The sequence below is a fragment of the Arachis ipaensis genome, chromosome B7, assembly GCF_059453495.1.
Source record: "Arachis ipaensis isolate K30076 ecotype BB chromosome B7, ASM5945349v1, whole genome shotgun sequence".
Classification (NCBI taxonomy): domain Eukaryota; kingdom Viridiplantae; phylum Streptophyta; class Magnoliopsida; order Fabales; family Fabaceae; genus Arachis; species Arachis ipaensis.
In genome coordinates this window covers 20,556,167-20,576,968 of record NC_142442.1, presented here as the reverse complement: position 1 = coordinate 20,576,968, position 20,802 = coordinate 20,556,167, and the positions used below count along the sequence as shown (strand labels likewise).

General features: G+C 29.6%; 1 pseudogene; it reads right to left on the bottom strand.

Moving 5' to 3' along the window:
• Positions 1 to 14,418: 14,418 nt before the first annotated feature.
• Positions 14,419 to 15,439, bottom strand: LOC148550534 (transmembrane 9 superfamily member 5 pseudogene; annotated as a pseudogene).
• Positions 15,440 to 20,802: the final 5,363 nt, after the last annotated feature.

Sequence of the window (20,802 nt, the reverse complement as noted above, 5' to 3'; positions counted from 1 at the left end):
TTATTACCCACCACACCAATTTATATATTCATCTATTATCTTAAACCCTGTATATGACAATCTTATCATCACTTAATGCAACAAACTGTGGGGTCAATTCTGGCATGTGAAAAAAAAACATGACATTTAAGATGTCTTAAAAGTGTCGAGAACTTGATACAATAAAATTTCAATTCACCCTTAAATGATATAGAACTTTTAACACCATATTTTTCATTTGAACTGTCATCTTGCAAGCATTTTCACCAAGCAACTAATCATATTCCAACCCATATTTTGTAGCATAGAAAAATATCAAGTATCAATTGGCATGCTTAAGATAAAAGAAATTGCAATTCAAAAGTAAAGTCGCTAAGACTCAGTGAGCTCATGGAAGTAAAATACACTTAAATCTGTTTATCATTGCCCTTTTAATACTCCTAGACTCTTAGTTGTGGATAGTTGATTATAAATCTGAGAGTCAAAATCCCATCCTAAATCAACAATAAGCTCCTCATCAGCTCTCTTATTAATTGGAGTTTCATTCTTGGTCCTCATCACAGATTCAATAAGTGATAACTAACAAAATTTTCTAAAAAATGTAAAAAAATATTATCAAATAAAATTAAAATCGTAATTTTAAATTTATTAGATTAGATTATATTATCACTCCAAAATTCACAGACTAATTAATCCTAATAATAACCCAAACCAAACATATAATTAACCATGGCTTTGCAAAATAAGAATGTGAGATAGATTATTTGATAAAAAGGCACAAATAATTAACTGTAGTGGAATTCATTTATATCTATCAAGTTGTTGAATTACAGTTGCCAACTTGCCATTATGATCATGCATGCTAAATCTATCTATTAATATATAATAAGCAACTAGTGCATGCTTATTTGCTTGAGAAGTGTACATGTCCCTTACATGACAAGTGTATAGCTTATTTAATTGCCAGATGACAGCATGAGAGGTCGACAAATAGAAGAGCAAGATAAATGGATAAAAAGGTCTTTGCAATGTAGATAATTCCAAACTATTCGAAGCATTCAAAATATTACACAGTAGATCTTCATTCTCTTTAAATAGGTTTTCCCACACTCTTACCAGGTTACCATTTGATAAAAGAAACCTTTACTTTACCACTTTTTGGTCATCAAAAGCTTCTTTGTACCTGAAAAAATGGAAGAACAATATGATTTAGTAATTGACGTGAATCCCAGAAAGCTACAATAACATTTCAAAGTGTATGTTGTTAGAATATGAAAAGTTCCAAGCAAGTACAATGAGAGAGAGATCGGTTCGATTGAAATGATTCTACGAGATATTAAGGTATCATTAAATACAATGGCTTATTTATTCTCAATGTATTTGTTTATTTACTTTTAGTGGTGTGATTGAAAAATCTATAATCATACCATACTCAATTTGAAAATGGTTTGCATTATTGAAACATGGTGGCAGAATACATTGCACTATTCCAAGGGGGTTAGTAAAAAAAATGGAGTAGTATTTTTGTTGAGTTTCAAATGTATATAATGACTAATTTCATAGTCTTCGACAACAAGACGAAGGAGAAAAATAGTATGAGTAGGATGTGTTGACATTTTCTCAAAGAATTCAGGTGAATCATGTCCAGAATCCTAGCTTCTCTCTTGATGCTTTCTGACTTAAGTCCTTTGTAGATCTACTAACAACTGATAAAATAGAAAATTTTGAGATGTTTGGTGAGTCTTCTTTATTCTTTATGCATTTATTGCATGTCACAGTAGAGTGACAACTTTACAAATATCTCATACAAGATTTCTTATTTGTAGACCTCATTGGCGAGATTGTTGGTAAGAAAGATCTTAGAAATCTGATTACTAGCAAAGGGAGGAAGGTCAAGCGGCTGGTCGTCATTCTTCAAGACCTTGAGTATGTATTATGCAAATCTCGATAACATTTCATACAGAAAAGTCATTTTTGGGTCATTTTCGTGGTGACAAACTCTTTGCCTTTGTTATTTTATACTTAGGAACAATAGGATGAATTGTATTTTGTTTGGTAAGTTGGTTGACCATCTTCTACCTCATTTTGAAGATGGTAGACATGAACCATTTATTGTGGTCCTATAATATTTCAAAGCAACTAGATGGAATGAGAAAATATCTGTTCAAAGCAACTTTGAAATCTCCAAAGTTCATGTTAATCCAAAAATAACAGAAGTTATCAACTTTAAAAGCAAGTTAAAGGGTTTGATTAACCATATTTTTTTGGTGAACATTTCTATAACTGATGTTTTCCTACATTCACCATTATGTTTAAGTATTTTGATGAATTGTTTAATGTGGTATCTAATTTTTATTAGGGTTTGCCTGGCTACAACAACTCGGTCGATATTTTGGGGTTGTGATTAATCTTACGAGCGATACTGATACTTATCTTATTGTGGTTAGTTAATTACATAGTTGATAATAGTCTTTTAGGTAGCATATGATGAAAATTAAGTGTTGTATTTGATAATCTCTAATGTTGAGTTTTTTTTTTTTTTTTTTTTTTTGTATTATCTAGAGGATTCTATTGAAGAGACTGCTTCCAACCTCAATTCAAAACACTTGCTAAAAGAACTTCCAGTGGTGTAAAGACTGCTAACACCAATGTGAACAATAAGGAAGAGCAGAATTTCACTAATAAGCTCAGCTGCAAGGGGTTGAAAAAGTTGAAATTTCATCTTAATAATTGTGATAATTAATATGCTAAACCAAGATTAGTATCAATAGTTACTCTACCTTTTGTTAGGTTATTTATCATAAGATTTCTAGAGTGAATATTGGATTTCAAACTATATTAGTAATTAGTGATGGGCAGAGTATCCAAATATATATTTTAAAACTTATTTTGTGAACTATGTTATGTTATATGGTAATGAAATTTTAGTAAAATATGGTCATATTATTTGTTATACTATTAAATTGATCTGACACATGATATTATTTCCACTTTGATTATTGTGAATTAAGATAATCACAATTATTCAAATTTTACAAAAAAAAATTATATAATCAAGCACATCACAAGAATTACAAGAATAAAGTATGATACAATTCACAATAAATAAATTTTTTTAACTTAGAGAACTGTGTCTTATATGCAGAGGCTTTAACTTAGAAAAACAATAATGTTTAAGTACCCTCCTCCTTTATCCGGATTTGGGACCGACTATGTACTGCAAGCGTAAAAGATGATTGAATCACGTCTTAGGTGGTTTGGACATGTGAGAAGAAGACCGATAGAATATTCAGTCAGGAGAGTGGATGAGATGGAAGATGGACAAGGGGCGAAAGGCAGAGGAAGACCTAAGAAGACCATCCATGAGGTGGTCAAACGAGATCTACATGTAAACGGTCTCTCTGTAAACATGATACATGACCGAGCACAATGGCGTCATTTGATTCATATAGCCGACCTCACTTAGTGGAACAAGGCTTTGTTGTTGTTGTATTTAAAATTTGTAATATGATGACTTTAATTATATTTAAAACTTAACATGTTTTTTTAGTATTTTGTATTTTATTTTCATAAGATAAATTATATTTTAGATAGAAGGAATTTAATTTGAGGTGTAGAACATGGCGGATGCAAGTCTTTAAAATACCTGTAAGTTTGCATTTAGATCGATAAAAATATCCACAAGTAATTAGGGGTAATGGGCCGGGTAGATAATTAATATTTGGACCAGATGTGTATATTAAAACATCCGTCTCGTTTATCTCATGATATCATTTCTAAATTTTATTTTATTTTTTATATTTATTTAAATAATCCCACAATTCGAATCAAATATACATTATGTCAAATATAAAATTCGTTTATTAGTAAAAAAAATTATAAAATATTATTTTAGTTTTTAACGTTTGAAATAAGTTTTAATTTAGTTTTTAATATTTAAAATATTTTATTTTTGTCCCAGAAATTTTAAACTGGTTCAATATCCTTCCATCATTACATTTGATACAAATAGTTAATAGAATAACTAACGTAGAAGTAACAACGTTATTATTAAATCATATCTTTTTCTGTGTGTTAGAAAAACATAACCAAAATTTTTTATAATATATTTTCTTGTCAATTTCCTTTTTGTAATGTTACATAGATTACTTTTTTTTATCAATAATAGGCTTATTATTATAATTATTTTTTAGTGAGAGTACATAAAGATTACATAGTATATAAGGTATAATAACTCAACAAATATTTTCTAAAGGAATTTTTCATTCTCTTTAATAATGAGAAGAACTCATTTCTCTCTCTCGTAATCCCTTTTGGTTCATCAAACCATCAACATCACAGCTTGATGTTACCTAGATTAGTTTTTTTTATCAATAATAAGCTTATCATTGTAATTATTTTTTAGTGAGAGTACATAAAGAGTACATGGTATATACGATGTAATAACTCAACAAATATTTTTTAAAGGGGATTTTTCATTCTTTTCAACAATGAGAAAAACTCACTTTATCCAAAAAAAATAATTACAATGATAAAACTATTATTAATAAAAAAATAATCTAAGTAACATTTTTTTATTCACAACTTCTGAGTTTTAATTGAATAAAAAAAATTTGTCACGCTGATTATACAACTCTGATTTTAGTATTGTACAATTGAATCAAACAAAAAAAATATTTGAATCAAAAATTAAAAAAAACCTAAAAGAATGCGTCATCCGCAGCTCCATTTCTTTTCTTCACCTTCTTTAGGCTCGCTGTGTAGGGATCTGGTTCTTAGCGTGCCTGTTTTCGTAGTTTCCGCGCTTCTCTTTGCGCTCCTCCTTTGTCTCGAGACGAATGTGATACAGCTCCTCTTCGACTTTAGACTTTTGTTACTTCAATTCTAAGAAGAACCAAGCGGTCCACTGTCGTGCCGTCCAGAGCAGTGTAGAGAAATGTTTCCTATACACACTCTGATGGGCATTAACGCATTCCTTTTCTAACAATTTCAAAAGTCCAGTCCGTTAGTAGATGTTAGTATTTCTTGGAGTTTGCCAGAAAATGCCTCCGGTACTTGCATCCTTGAACGCATGTTGCGCGGTTTTTCACACAATGTGGACAGCGAGTCATGCTTCTTGACGAAGGTAAATCTTTTCGAGAATCTTTTCGAGAATGAAGGTAAAGAGGAGAGAGAAGATAGCTGCTTACAAAATTTGTTATCTAGATTATTTTTTTTTATTTTGAGGGAGAAAAATGAAATCAGAAGGAATTAAGAGAGGGAGAAAAATGAGTTCTTCTCATTGTCGAAGAGAATAAAAAATCTCTTTTAAAAAATATTTGTTGAATTATTACATCTTATATACTATGTACTCTTTATGTACTCTCACTATAAAATAAATTACAATGATAAGTCTATTATTCATAAAAAAAAATCTATGTAACATGTAAAAAAAAATCAAATCCTGTTGATCAATTATTAACACTCTAGACTCAGAAAATTTTTTATATTAGTAATTATTAATGAATCAATTTTACTTATGTATCAAAATTAAACGTTATTAATTCTTTAATATGTTAATTGTTTATTTTAAATTTAATTATAAGATAATATTAAATATATTTAAAAATTTTTGAGAATGAAATAAGAAATTCAAAATCTTTTAAAGTTGAAGTAGGGCATTTAAAACGCTAGATACTAAATTAGAATTTAGTCTAAATGTTAGAAATCAAAATAATATTTTATTTTTTAAAAAATCATTTTATTATTTTTTGTCATATTTTTTAATTTCTTGAAAAGTTATTTATTATTCATATTTTTTTTTAATTTTTTTTCGGTAATATATATAAAATATCAAATATCAATGATAATTTCTTCCTATCGAAATTTCTTGTGTCTGATTGGGTTGTATATACTGAAAATCTAAAAGAGGTTCCATTGGATGGCTTTATTTCCTATTTAGAGATACAATATTTTCATTCTAATTACAATAGCTCATTATGACTATCTTGCTTAAAGTTTGTACATTCTAATTGACACTTATAGATCGAAAGAAAGTCCTCAAACATTTTAGTATAGAAAGGAGGAACGCATCTCATATGTTTCGATAATTATAGTTATCGAGAAAATACGTGTATTGTAATATAAAAAGAAACCACATTGGAGGGTTGGAATTATTGATGAAGGGAGTTACTTCAAATAGTAATTACTCGATGCTGCCACAAAATCAGAATTCAGTAAGGATTCCTATGTTTCATAATATGAGTAATTTTTCAAAAAACTAGTGCAATCTTAAATGGTTAACCTTATAGGAAGATATTCTAATTTCAAGTAGGCTCTTAACACATATCTATACGAAAGTATGAACTTTTAAACCAAAATAGCAAAACATCAAAGACACAATAAGAGATGCTTTTTGGATATATGCAATCAAGTATACACACATAAAGATTTTAACATATAGCTTCACCATTATTGAGAATTTCTCTCTCTAACAATGATTCAAATATAATCAAATTTTAGAAACACTTCGTAACATTAATTACTCAGTGCTGCTACAAAATCAGAATTCATTAAGGATTTCCTATGTTTCATAATATGAGTAATTTTTCAAAAATCGATATCCAATGAATGAATGAATAAAGTCAAGTGTAATTTTCAGGTTCAATAAAAATATTTATTAAGAAAGTCTTAAATCTAAGAAGGATGACAATAGGATTACCCTATTTAAGAAATTGAGCCTCAATGATATCCAATTATGAGACTGTATGATCTATGGATCACCATATTCGTTAATATTTAATGTTAATATTATAGTATAGATAAAATTGAAGAACATGTCATGTTCAGGTGTCATGTCAAATCAAATTTCCAATTTGCTATATTAGATCTTAATTAGATTAGATAAAGTGCCATGATATTAGTGTTAATAAAGGAGGTTCACAGGTCACATGATTAAGGAGATGTGTATCTATGTAGATTATATATATTAAAAACTTAAGAGGTTGCATGGGATGATTTTATCCCATGTTTTGAGATTTTTCTTAAAAGTAGTAATTATGCAGCAATGCCATCAAAATGTTAGTAGTCAAAGAGATCCCATGTTTCATCCTAAGAGTAATGATTCAATGTCAGAAGCACTTTGCATAAAGAGTATACATTCTAATTGACACATATAAAAAGGAATAAATTCATGTAACCTTTCAGAATAAAGTAGAGCAACACATCTCATGTTTTTTAATAAATATGGTTCTCGATGAAACATATATACAATAAACCATTAAAAAGATTTCAGTGGAGAGGTGGACTTTCTGATAAAGGAATTTACTTCAAAACAGTAATTATTCGGTGTTGCAATGAAATCAAAATTCATTAAGTATTTCCTATTTAACATAATAAGAGAAATTCTTTATTTGTGTTACACTTTGGATGAAGAGGGTCAAGTTTAATTTTTAGGTTCAGATAAAATACCAAAAATCTAATCACATTGACAATATATAAGGTGAGCATAACACGTTATTGAAGAAATTATATAGTGTGGAACGCCAATCCAAGCACCATTGGAATGGTGTACTACCTAGCAGAAGAAATTTCTTCAAAGTAGCAATTATTCAATGCTTAATAAAATCTGAATTAGTCAATGATGGCATACATATCATATTAATCAGTATAAGTCAGATTTGAAATAGAATTCATAATGAGTGATCAGTCTATGTATGGCTCGATGCTGCAAAAGGTGATATGCAAGGAGTTTGTTGGATGAGAGACACAATGTATGACTTTTTAGAGACCTGTTAAAAGTACAATTTCAGAAGTTTAAAATAAACAAAAATCAATCTAACTCTATAATCCATTCGGTGATGCGTGCAAATGGTATATAGTATCTAATAAATAATTTAAGAAAGCTTTGGTTGGATGGCACAATCAAATCCAATTCGTTCAATCTATGTTTGAAACATACATCTGCCTTATTTTTCAAATAGGTAGAGCATTATATGAAAAATAAATTTTTGTTAGAATAGTTAAATATGAATAAGATAGTCATGTTTCTATCAAAAGATCTCTAGCTAATACTCTCTCATGAATAGTTCATTGAATATATATGTATTGCATATACACCAAATAGAAAATGACCATCCATAAGCATTATCACTATGTTGGGAGTCTCAAATAAGCCTGATATGAAATTGGTATGGTAGACTTTGTTAACCTAGAAGGGAGATAAATACTAAAATGGGTAGATAAAAGAAGATACAGTAATCAAGGTTAGCAATTTGGTGCCAAACCAGGGTAATATTTTTTTCGTTGTTGGTCCCAAGTGGTGAAATATAAAAGATGAGAACAAATGCCATTGGAAGTAGTATAGTTAATAAAGTGGATAAGTTGACAACAAATTGGTAGAGATGTTTAAGTCACTGTGCTGTTCTTATAGGCTGTGTACTTTTTTGTCCTTACATGGGGTATATATTATACATGGTAAAAAGTGTATCATCGATTTTAACTATGTATAAAAGACCTACATAATTAAAATAACATATATTTACTTTATCAAATATCTGCAGTGTAATTCTATACAGGACGTAGGAATAAAAACACTTTTATTTCTATGCAAAAAGTTTATCTAGGCAAATACAGTAAATGACAAAAAATAGATACATTTTATATACATTGGGAGCTGTGCTGGAAGGCACTCAAATCTGGCTCCTTTTTTCATGTATAATCTTATGTGCAAAAGACAACCCAAGTCAGATTGATTAAAATAGAAACACTACAATGGCGATTCAAAAGAATTATATCTAAAAAACCAAGGACCGTGGACCCAATACATTGGTCATACTCCACAATCTATTGCTCATTAAATAGAGTACTTCACAACCTATTGCTCATTAAGTCACCCCATTCTATTATGAATCTAAATATTTCCTTTCCCTGAAGAATCAATACTAAAACCACATCACAAACTATAGACACCAGCCAAGCACCAAATAACCAACCAGATTATAATACCATAACAACCAGAATTTTAACATGTGTGTCTACAATGGAAGGGACAACAACAAAGAAAATTCAGTTACCTTACCTTGGTCAGGATCTCCTATTGAAGATATTTGCCAAGAGTGATCCAAAGACAGTGGGGAGATATAGATGTTTAAATAAGAGGTGGAACGGTAGGCTTTCCAGTCCGATGTTTCTCAAACAGAACTGGTTCGAGACCAAGGACAAAAATAGGAATGTTATTATTGGAGTTGGCTACCCAGCTATGGAAAAAAATTCCATATGGTTTACAAGAACCAATGTTGATTGTCCTCAACAAATTCCATTAAATCTCCCTGTTTTTGATAAATCAGTTCGGGTGATATTCCATTATTGGTTCTTGCCACGATGTCCTCTGTGTACGTTTTTCTTAGGATGGATTGGATTCCAACCTCCTTATTTGGAATCTATTGATTCGACAGTTTCATACTGTCTCTGACGAGGCAACGCAACATTATTGTCATGCAGTCTCTCTTTACGTGTTTGGTTTCTTAAACGATTCAATGGAGTACCAAATCGTTCATGTATACAAGAAACACTATTCAGACTCCAACATGTCATGGAGTCTCTATAACTCATCTGACAATGATTGGTCTCATTCTGGTGTTGCGTAAACGGCGATTCAGAAGTTGGGCCCTAATTCAATTGTGGTCAATGAATTTGCATTTTGGATTGGCTGGGATGGTCCTAACTTTACTAACCTACAATTATAGCAATGTTTTCATTGCAGCAAAGGTTTGTTTTATCAAAATGAAGTCCCAGATGAAGCAAAGTTTACAGATCATTCACTCACACACCTTTACAATGGTCTTGGATTTATATCAACTGAAAAGATTGGATATAAACAATCTGTGTTAGTGTGGTCTATTAAGCATGACTCTCAGAACAAGTTATGGTGGGAAAGAAAGGTTAGAGTTATATGACTAAGTGTTCCTTACAATCCTAATCTTTTTCTTGAGAACATCATTTTGGTCATGAAATGTAGGACTAGATTCACTAATGATGCTGAAAGAACAGATCTTTTGTAGTCAAAACTTAGGTAGCATTTGGAAGAGAGACAAAGAATGAGAGACTGACACTGAGAGACAGAGACTGAAATAAGTCTCAATATTGTGTTTGATGTAAAATAGGAGACAGAAATTGAAATAAGAATGAAGATCTAATTTAATTTGCACAAAGGGTAAAGTTAGAATTAATTAATTAAAAGGGGGTATTTTAGTTATAAAATATTATTAAAGTTTCCGTCTCTATCTCTAAAAATTTCAATCCCATGTGTCCCCACTTTTGGAGGTACTAAAATACTGAATTTTTGGAAACAGAGACTGAAATTTTAGTATCAATCTTTGGACCAACAAACATAATATTGAGTTTCAGTCTTCCAATCTCTGTCCCAATACCTCAAAATAAACGCTACCTTAGGTATCACTTTGTAAGGATGGAGCACTTGATGCACAGAACTTGGGAGGAGAAAGTGTCTGTTAAGTTAGTTACTCTTCATGCAGAAAGTCTATATATAGTCTGATATTTTGAATTGGATAGAGTGGTAAATACTCTATCAATGATGTTGCTATCAATGTATGTCATGTTGTTGGTTTATGGTTGAGTTTTGTTTATCATGGTTTATTTTAGGTGTTTAGAGTCATTATGGGTTAGTTTTCAAAATAGAAAGCTTGACGTTTGTCCCCATTGTATGCAACATGTCTTTAGGTATTTTATGTTGTGTTATTTTCTACCTAATTTTATGGGTCATCCAAACTCCTATAAGTTTATTAAAGCTAAGTTAAGGAATATTTATGTTACTCTAATTTTTTTTTTTTTAAAATTCAGCATGTATGAAAATGATGCATAAGGTGAATTTACCTATTTCAAAGATTAAAAGGTAATATGGAATCAATGACTATTGGTGCGGATTTTGAGAATATCCACAACTGAACCGGCAAGTGTATCGGGCCGTCCAAGTAATACTTCAGGTGAGTGAGGGTCGATCCCACGAGGACTGAGAAACTGAGTGACAATAGTCAACTGATTGACTTACTCAACTGATTGACTTAGTCAGGTGAATAGAAGAGTTGGTTTTGTGGTTTTTAAAAGCATTAAATAGTAAATCAGGAGAAAAGAAAGCAAATAATGAGTTTGGTGTAGAAATCAATGGGAGAAATAGTTAAGGTATCGGAGATGTTTATTTTTCTGGATAAAGGTTTCTTACCAACTATTTTAATTATGCAAGATTCATTTTATGGCAAACTGTAATTGACTAAACCCTAATCTCTTAGTGATGTAGTCTTCTCTAATCTTCATTAACCGCCAATCTCTTGGTCACTTAATTCCGATTAGAGGGTAAAGTTCAAATCTAGTTTATGGCCACAAAAATTCTAATTACCCAAAGATAAACAGATTATATGTCACGTATCAAATTAGTTCAAGTAATTAGCAATTTAGGAGGAATTTACTTTCAAACTGTGTCCAGGTGAGAGACCTCTCCCGAGAGTTACAAGAACGCATCTAGAATAAGGGTCATGCTCTCATTCCACCCAGATTTATAAAATTAAGAATGAAAGTAATCTTTGAAATTGAATCAGTACATTAATTAAAATAGAAAAGTAATAGTCTTAATCTATAGAAATAAATAGAGCTCCTAACCTTAACCAAAGAGGTTTAGTGGCTCATGACTTACAGAGAAAACAAGGGTTCTGAAAAGTGCGGAAGGGAGAAGATTTCGAAGTCCCCCTAAAGGGTGAATCTTTTCCCTTTTATATCTAACCTAATTTGATTTGAAAATAAAATAAAATATTAAATCCTAAAACTAAAAGATATTGTTTGTAAATAAAAATTACAAAAATAAAATAAAAGATAACTAATAAAGGCTAAATCCAACTAGATATGCTCCAAGAGTGGGCCTTCAACTCGGATTGTCTGGCGCTAAATGCCAATTGAGCGTTTAGCGTCCAAAGAGGGCAGAGGCGTTCCTGACTTGTGGGCTTGCTGGCTTGGCGTTTAGCGCCCAAGAGGGGGCAGCTCCACATCTTTTTCTTTTTATTCCAAACTCTGCCAAATTGCTACGAATTTCACCTGAAATTATAAAAACACTAAAACAACTCAAAGTAGCATCCAAAGAGAATTTTTGCACTAAAATATGATAAAACTTAATAAATTCTAACTAAAATCAACTAGAAAATAAGTAGAAAAAATGTACAAGATGCTCATGCATCAACTATTAACTCGGATACTATACAATTCAGTAAAAAAAAAATTGATATAGAAGATGCAGCAGTTGGACATAGAAAGAATTCAGTTATAGGTTTTCATAAAGTTGTGTGTTTTCAAAAATATAAGTTGAAGAAATAAGGATATATAATAGATTTATACATATTGTCCCTCTATTATATAATGTTATAAGATACTGATTAACACAATATTCAACCCTTGGGGAAGAATTGCTACTTTTCATTATTAATTATAAAAAAATATTCATTTAATATAAAAAAATTCTAATACTTAACAAAAGAAACATCTAATTATATTTTAGCAAAAATAATTAAATATCTAAAAAATATAAAAAAATATATGAAAAAAAGAAACATTCAATTATATTTTTGTAAAAATAATTAAATATCTATAAAATTTAAAAAAATATGAAATTCTTAAAGAAATAGATACATTTACATTTGCAATACAAAAAAATTCGAAAAATATATAAAAGAACATCCATTTAGTATGAAAAAGAAACATTCTGATACTTAGCAGAAGAAACATCCATATATATTAACTCGTAGAGATTTTGGATTCACCCAAAGGTATTTGGCTGGTTTTTGGCTAATACCCTTTTGGTTCCCTAGCATTGCTCCTCATAGTAATTAACAATGTATTTATTATACTTTGATTCCGGACACCTAATACCATAGGGTTCTAGTTGAAGGATATTGGGTATGATTTAAATACTTGTAGAATTAATGATTAGTCAATAAGGAATCCGTTAACTCTCGGTAAAGAGTTTGAACTCTATGATTATAATGGCTGAGATGAATAAAACCTTAGCCAAGGGGATTGAATGAATGAAGAAATGAGTTTCTTAGGTCATTCACAGTTCATTATAATAATGGTAACAAGTTAGAGTTTGACAATTAAACCATATTCTAAGGGTTAACCAAGAGTTGGAAAGATGGAAGGAATTATACTTTGTTCTTTTGAGTTTCTTAGTAAAAATATATTACTTTATACTATCGAGTCGTTGAGGAGTGTTGCTAGACGCCAACCTTGATTAGTAAATTTAGTATGACTAATTTACTACTCGCTTAGTATTGAACCTATGGGGTCACACACTAACGAGTGTTCTAACCTTTGCTATAGAATGATTTAATTATTATTTTGATTTGATCAAATAAATAATTATATTAATTCAAAATAGAATATTATTACATTCTTTGCTAGCACCAAGAATATAATAATAGTATGATAATTGAGAATATTAAATGAGACTTGAGAATAATTAGTTATTCTATTTCTAAAATTGCATTCTAAATTTGGATGAGATTCTAACTGATTCTGTTTCAAATTGAGTTATGATACGATACATAAATTTGAAGGATTCAGATTTAGAATTTTAAGATATGATTTAAATTTGAATTGAGAATCAAATTTAAAATCAGTAACAAATCTCATACTATATATATGTATGCCAAGAGTAGAGGAATGTGACGGAGATAAGAATAAAACACAAGGGTTTTATTCCTTTACCTTTACGCACATAAATGTATCTGAGCCTAATTCTTGGAGAAGAATTTTATGGTGTGCAAAGAATTGCAAGAGGTTTCTCAATTTAGATCAGATGTCCATTGGTCAAGGAGTTGACAGCAAAGGTTGGTATCGGTGTGGATACGCATAGAGTCTTCGTACAATTGAAGAATAAAGTTTTTACTAAAGCGTCTAAAGGTATTTAGATTTGATCTATATATTATTGGAATAAATTTTAAACACAAAAATAGATCTTTAGGGAGTAAATGCCCAAAATGGTCCCTGAATTTCAAATCGGTATTCAATTTAATCCTTGATTTTTTTAAATGACCAACTAAATCCCTTAAATTCAGAAACGTGCGTCTCCGTTAGTTCCTCGCAGAAGTGCCGTCAAAACATTGCTGATGTGGAACGTTAACTGCCATGTGGGCATTCTAGCTGTATGCTGATGTGTGCCAAGGTTGAATTTGATTCAAATTGGTATCTGTAATTGCCTAATATTACCCAAATTAGTCCATTTCAATTATAAAACCCTAATTGTCTTCCCTTCTTCAAACTGTATGCTACGTTCTTCTGTTCTTCGACTTTTCTTCTCTTCTTCGACTCTCCTTCTCTTCTTCAGATGAAAAAAGTAATGTTATTTCATTAACAATCTGCTATTACACAAGCAGCAAGTACTTTGATTAGCAAAATAACTTACCTCCACCACCATTCATGGTCTTCCACAAATAATTGAATTTATGTCAGGCCAATATTGACCAATGCAATTATGACAATGGCAGCGATAAATGTGATGAACAAAATGCTAGAAAGAGTGTATATTTTGTAGTCCTACATACTAGCATATTCCTGATGTAACTACAGGACAATTGCACTAAATGACACAAGATCGCCAATAAACATTTGAAATGGTATTTTCCTATATCAAACAAATTGCTGAATCTTCCTAAGATATCTCTTTGTGGAAGAAGGGTTTTAAAACTCAATTCTAAAGCCGTATCCAATAACTCCATCAAACACGAGTAAGGGGATAGCAATGACTATGAATATAACAAGAATCACAATAATGAAGCAAAACGTGAGAGCAGTTGTGGCACCATAAAATATTGCAATAATGTTGAAGATAGAGGCTATGACAAAAACTAGTCTAATGTAAAGAATTACTGCTAAATTAACACTCCTTTTCTGGAATCATAATCAAGTAACACAATAGACATAGGATGTTGATAAAAAAATATAATGAGACATCATTTATTTTTCATGTTAATTGTATATGAAATTACCCATTCATTTCCAACAAACTAGCCATAGAAAGATGCTGATGAGTACCTGAACAGCAAAGAAGTTTTTAAGTATCTATCCATCCTATTCTCAAAATGCAGTGCAGTTGCATTTCAGGTAATTGAATAAGTGAACTTAAATCAACATCAAGATCAACATCAAACATCATTACTTATATCAATAGCACCATTTGAATCACCAAATACATTCATTTCTATGACTTGGTCTCCATTAAAAGAACATCAAATTGAACATGCATAAAAAAGTAATACTTTGTCCCTCCCTTAGCAGGACTCCAACAATCCTCCTCAAGCTTCCCAATAAACCCCCAAAATAGAAGGTCATCCAAGTAAAACTGGAAGTAGTAGTCACAGTTAATAGCTTCGTTGAAGCTTGCAACCTCATCAACATATCCATTTTTGGCACAATGTCTCATCAATTTTGTCCTCTCTGAACTTAAATTCATACAAAGCATTGCTCAAATAAAAAGCCACAATAACAGAATTGAAATCCCCATCTTTTTTACGCTTCACTTTACCAATAACTCCCTTTATTCCTTTATTCTTTTTTCTTTTTCCATCATTATAATGTTTTGAACATCATTGGAGCGATTTATCTTAATATAAATTACATCCAGGCATTCAAAATTTGTATCAAAAAGAGTGATAGTGAGAGATTACAAAAACCTAAACACTCACCTTTCACCTTCTGCAATGTGCGAATATGATGATGCTTCATGCAAAACTTGATTCACTGAACACAACCGGGGGTGCCACGGAGGGGCACTTGTGAAGCTCGACAATTGCGAGTTGAAGGAGATGAAGAGATGATGCAGAAGAGAAGAAAGTGTTTTTGATAGCAAACGGCATTGTTTGCCCTGTTCCCCTTAAACGGTGTCACTTTTCAAATTGTCAACTAAGCATTTAACTGCACACATCAGCAGTGTTATAACGTCTGGTAACTTTTGGACTAACGGAGATTCACGATTCCGAGAGTCAGGGATGCATTTGGTCATTTTAAAAAATGGAAGACTAATCTGAAGCGAGTTGGATATTTCAGGGACCATTTTGGGCATTAACTCGATCTTTAGGATTACCTTCTTTTCTTCCGCTGCATGTTATGAACATATGATAATCCTTCAGTGGTATTAGAACTTTAGCTTTTTTGTGTTTAAATTTTTATTCCTATTTTCTTAAAGTTTATGAATTAATAGGATTAATTCAAATTATTTTTAAGCATGTGATGTATTTATTTCTATTGAGATGGTTTTCTAAAAAATTAATAGTTAATTTATTTTAATTATTTAATTATGATTAAATTATCATTCTTTTAATATAAAAGTTATATTTATAGTCAAATATTTTGTTTGATTTTATTTATATATTAAATTTTATTGTGATTTTGATCACAATAAAAGGAATAAGATGCAAAATATCTTTTGTTTGTTATATATATATATATATATATATATATAAATAAAGGTCAAATTTGATTTGATAATTTTTTAAGGCTAAACGTTAGTACATGAAAAATCAAATTTTGATTTGATTGATGTGTTTTGAACACTATAATTTTAGAAATTAGGTTTTCTAATGTTCTTGATTATAAAGAGCGGCCTGACAACCAGGAGTTTTATTTTCAAGATATTAATCAGTATATACATTTGATGTATTAGAGATTTAATTTTATATTTTTACCTAGACAACTTAGGAGTATAAAATTTAATCCATGAATACTGGTAGAAATTCTCTAACAATTGAGATAAATCCTAAAAGTTAGGAGTTTGCCAAAAATAAATTTATCTCTTATTTACAAGGAACAACCTGACAATCAGGAGACTTGTACTCACGGATAGAATTTATTTATGCATATGATGATGTATAAGGAGAATTAATTTTATACTTGAACCTAGACAACCTAGGGGTATAAAATATAATTCAGTTAAATAATTGTTTGACAACCAGATAATTATTTGGGATTATAATTGTATGTGGTACAATTTAATCATATTTATTTGGAATAGGTATGAGTAACAACTTGACAACCAAGGTACTCATTCATGATTCTAAATAATTTTGACAGAGATATAAATTTCTTAATTTACTTTCATATTTTAAATTTTTAAATATGTCCATCTTTCGTATGGCATACTTGAATTGTTCTTATGTATGAAAGGGTTATCATGGATATGATAATCCTATTGAAATAATATTGTCCAATAAAATTGGTGATGAAATAGTCAATACTTGTGAAGTATTTGAAATATTGCTTTACTACCATTTGTGTTGTTTTTGACAATCATGAGTTCCAATTTCAAAGGTATTTACCCACTATTTATTATTAAACATCTTGAGAAGATGTATGATTCCCAAAGTAAGATAGTATGACTATAAAAAATTTTGTTTAAAATAGTGAAATTATTGGGCGATATATTTTAAATTAAACAACTTTAGAAGTTGAAATGCTATTAGGCAAATGATTTTTGCGAGAATTATTCTTGCAAGCATTTTTGAAGATTTATTTTGTTACCATTTATAATTGGCCTTAATTTGATTAAGGTTTGTGATCTTTTTGGAAAAACTCAATATGAGTATTGAGGATGCGAATCAAAATTGCTCTTAAGGGTTGGTTAGACTAATAATAAAGATATTGAGTATTTTTATTATAAAATTTTAAAATAAAATCTCTAATATCTAATTGATATTTTATTGAATAGAGAATGAGATTCTCTTAATGCACAAATACTAGTAATCTTTTGTTAAATATTTGGACTACATTTTAGAAATATTACTAAATTAACAAATTTTTTACTAAATCAATTTTTTATCCATATGAGATATGAAAAAGGCATAAGCTGAAACTCAAGAACATTAGAGTTTGGAGATGTCTTATATGTGTTAAGAGATTGCACAATAATAGAATTGATATTAGGTCCAATAAATGAGATTTATTGGTTACCCTAAAAAAATAATGAGTATTATTTCTATCACCTTTTTAAGACAAAGTATTTGTGATAAGAGTTTGAACTCTTTTTTGAAAAAAGAGATTCCCTCTCAAAGGAAGATAAGGTGAACAAATAAATCTTGATGAAGTTCAAAACAATCTAAAGTTTGATTTGTGCAATGTCAAGAGAAAACTTTGTATTTACAAAGATATATTTTTCTCTTGACATAAAAAGGATTTGATCGTCAAACAAATATTTTGAAAAAGTAACCTATTTATATAATGATATAATTCTATAAAGATAGATCTAATGGTTACTTATATTTTTTTTATAATCATGTTCAATAAGGACTGTCCTTAAAATAAAATTATACACCATTGTAGTGGGAGATTTTATGTTTTGAAAAAACGTGTATTATGCACTAGACGTATATTGCAAAAGATCAAGCACATGTGCTCAAAAGCTAAGGTGTTTAAGGTCAAAAGAGTTTTAATAAACACAAATGTGCATTAAAAATTATACACATGATTGATTGGCTCTAGTGCAAGTGGGAGATTATTGAGATAATAGTATGCCCAAGATCCAATCTATCATGATTGGCTCTTGTGCAAGTGGGAGATTGTTGGGAATAAGGAGTATGACCACAATCCAATCAATCATGTGTCAAATAATTTGTTATTGTTATTATATTAAAATGTTAATATAATAAGGTCCTTGATTAAATGTAGAGATTTATCATTGTGATAGTGATTATAATATTGAGAGATAAATCTTTTATAATTTAATCTAAATTGTTCTTGGTCATAGGATTATTAAAAAGGACATTAATAATCTGAAAAGATAAATATATATAATGGTCTTCATTGGATGAAGATTAATAGATCTCATTTATTAAATTATATATATAGATGGTGCATATATAGATATGACCATTGAATTGACTCACTTTGAGAATTTCTAATGGTTATAATTACCGTATATTTATTAATAGGATATTCTCAAGATGAAAATGGTAATAGAGTTTCCTTTGACCTGCGACTATCATAGTAATTAACAATGTATTTATTATACTTTGATTCCGGACACCTAATACCCTAGGGTGCTAGTTGAATGGATATTGGATATGATTTAAATACTTGTAGAATTAATGATTAGTCAATAAGGAATCCGTCAACTCTCTATAAAGAGTTTGAGCTCTATGATTATAATGACTGAGATGAATAAAACCTTGGCAAAGGGGATTGAATGAATGAAGAAATGAGTTTTTTAGGTCATTCACAGTTCATTATAATAATGGTAATAAGTTAGAGTTTGACAATTAAACCATACTCTAAGGGTTAACCAAGAGCTGGAAAGATGGAAGGAATTATACTTTGTTCTTCTGAGGTTCTTAGTAAAAATATATTACTTCATACTATCGGGTCATTGAGGAGTGTTGCTAGACGCCAACCTTGATTAATAAATTTAGTATGACTAATTTACTACTTGCTTAGTATTGAACCTATGGGGTCACACACTAACGAGTGTTCTAACCTTTGCTATAGAATTATTTAATTATTATTTTGATTTGATCAAATAAATAATTATATTAATTCAAAATAGAATATTATTACATTCTTTGCTAGCACCAAGAATATAATAATAGTATGATAATTGAGAATATTAAATAAGATTTGAGAATAGTTAGTTATTCTATTTCTAAATTTGCATTCTAAATTTGGATGAGATTCTAACTGATTCTGTTTCAAATTAAGTTATGATACGATATATAAATTTGAAGGATTCAGATTTAGAATTTTAAGATATGATTTAAATTTGAATTGAGATTCAAATTTAAAATCAGTAACAAATCTCATACTATATATATGTATGCCAAGAGTAGAGGAATGTGACGGAAATAAGAATAAAACACAAGGGTTTTATTCCTTTACATCTACGCACATAATGTATGTGAGCCTAATTCTTAGAGAAAAATTTTATGGTGTGCAAAGAGTTACAAGAGGTTTCTCAATTTAGATCAGATGTCCATTGGTTAAAGAGATGACAGCAAAGGTTGGTCTCGGTGTGGATACGCATAGAATCTTCGTACAATCGAAGAATAAAGTTTTTATTAAAGCGTCTAAAGGTATTTAGATCTGATCTATATATTATTGGAATAAAGTTTAAATACAAAAATAGATTTTTAAGATTACCTTCTTTTCCTCCACTGTGTATTATGAACACATGGTAATCCTTCAAAATTTTCCTTTGCACCAGTCCTGTCATGCTTTATAGGAGTGTCCAAATCCACATGCTCAATCAATTATAGGATTTTGCAGTGTTTCAATAATGAAAATTGATTGTGATTTATTTTATTTATCTAAAAAATCACTTTGTATATAGTAAATTTTATCTAAATAAAATACTGATTTTTATATAAAAATATATCTAAAAGTTTACATTTAGGAACAATTTTAATTTTAATTTTCATAACAAAAATTACATTTTAAAAAAAAAATAAAACATACTTTTATTGTTTTCTTTAATTAAATTAAAATCTATTTTGAGAAACTATAACATTTCATAAGTGTTGAAAATATGAAACTAAAAATTAATTTAAAAATAAAAAATAAAAAAATAAAAAATATTTTTGTAAATTAATCAGGCTCTATTTTATTTATTTATTGTGTACAGATTCTATTTTAGGAAATGATAATACTTAATACCGTTTCCATTTGATAATGCTATTTCATACATCATTGTATATATACATGAATCTGTTAAAAAAAATTCCATAGTATCCTTTAATTCGATAAATTAAAGATTAGTCTATTGTTGATCTGAACTTTATTTAATGGTCTACCGTTGATCTTGGT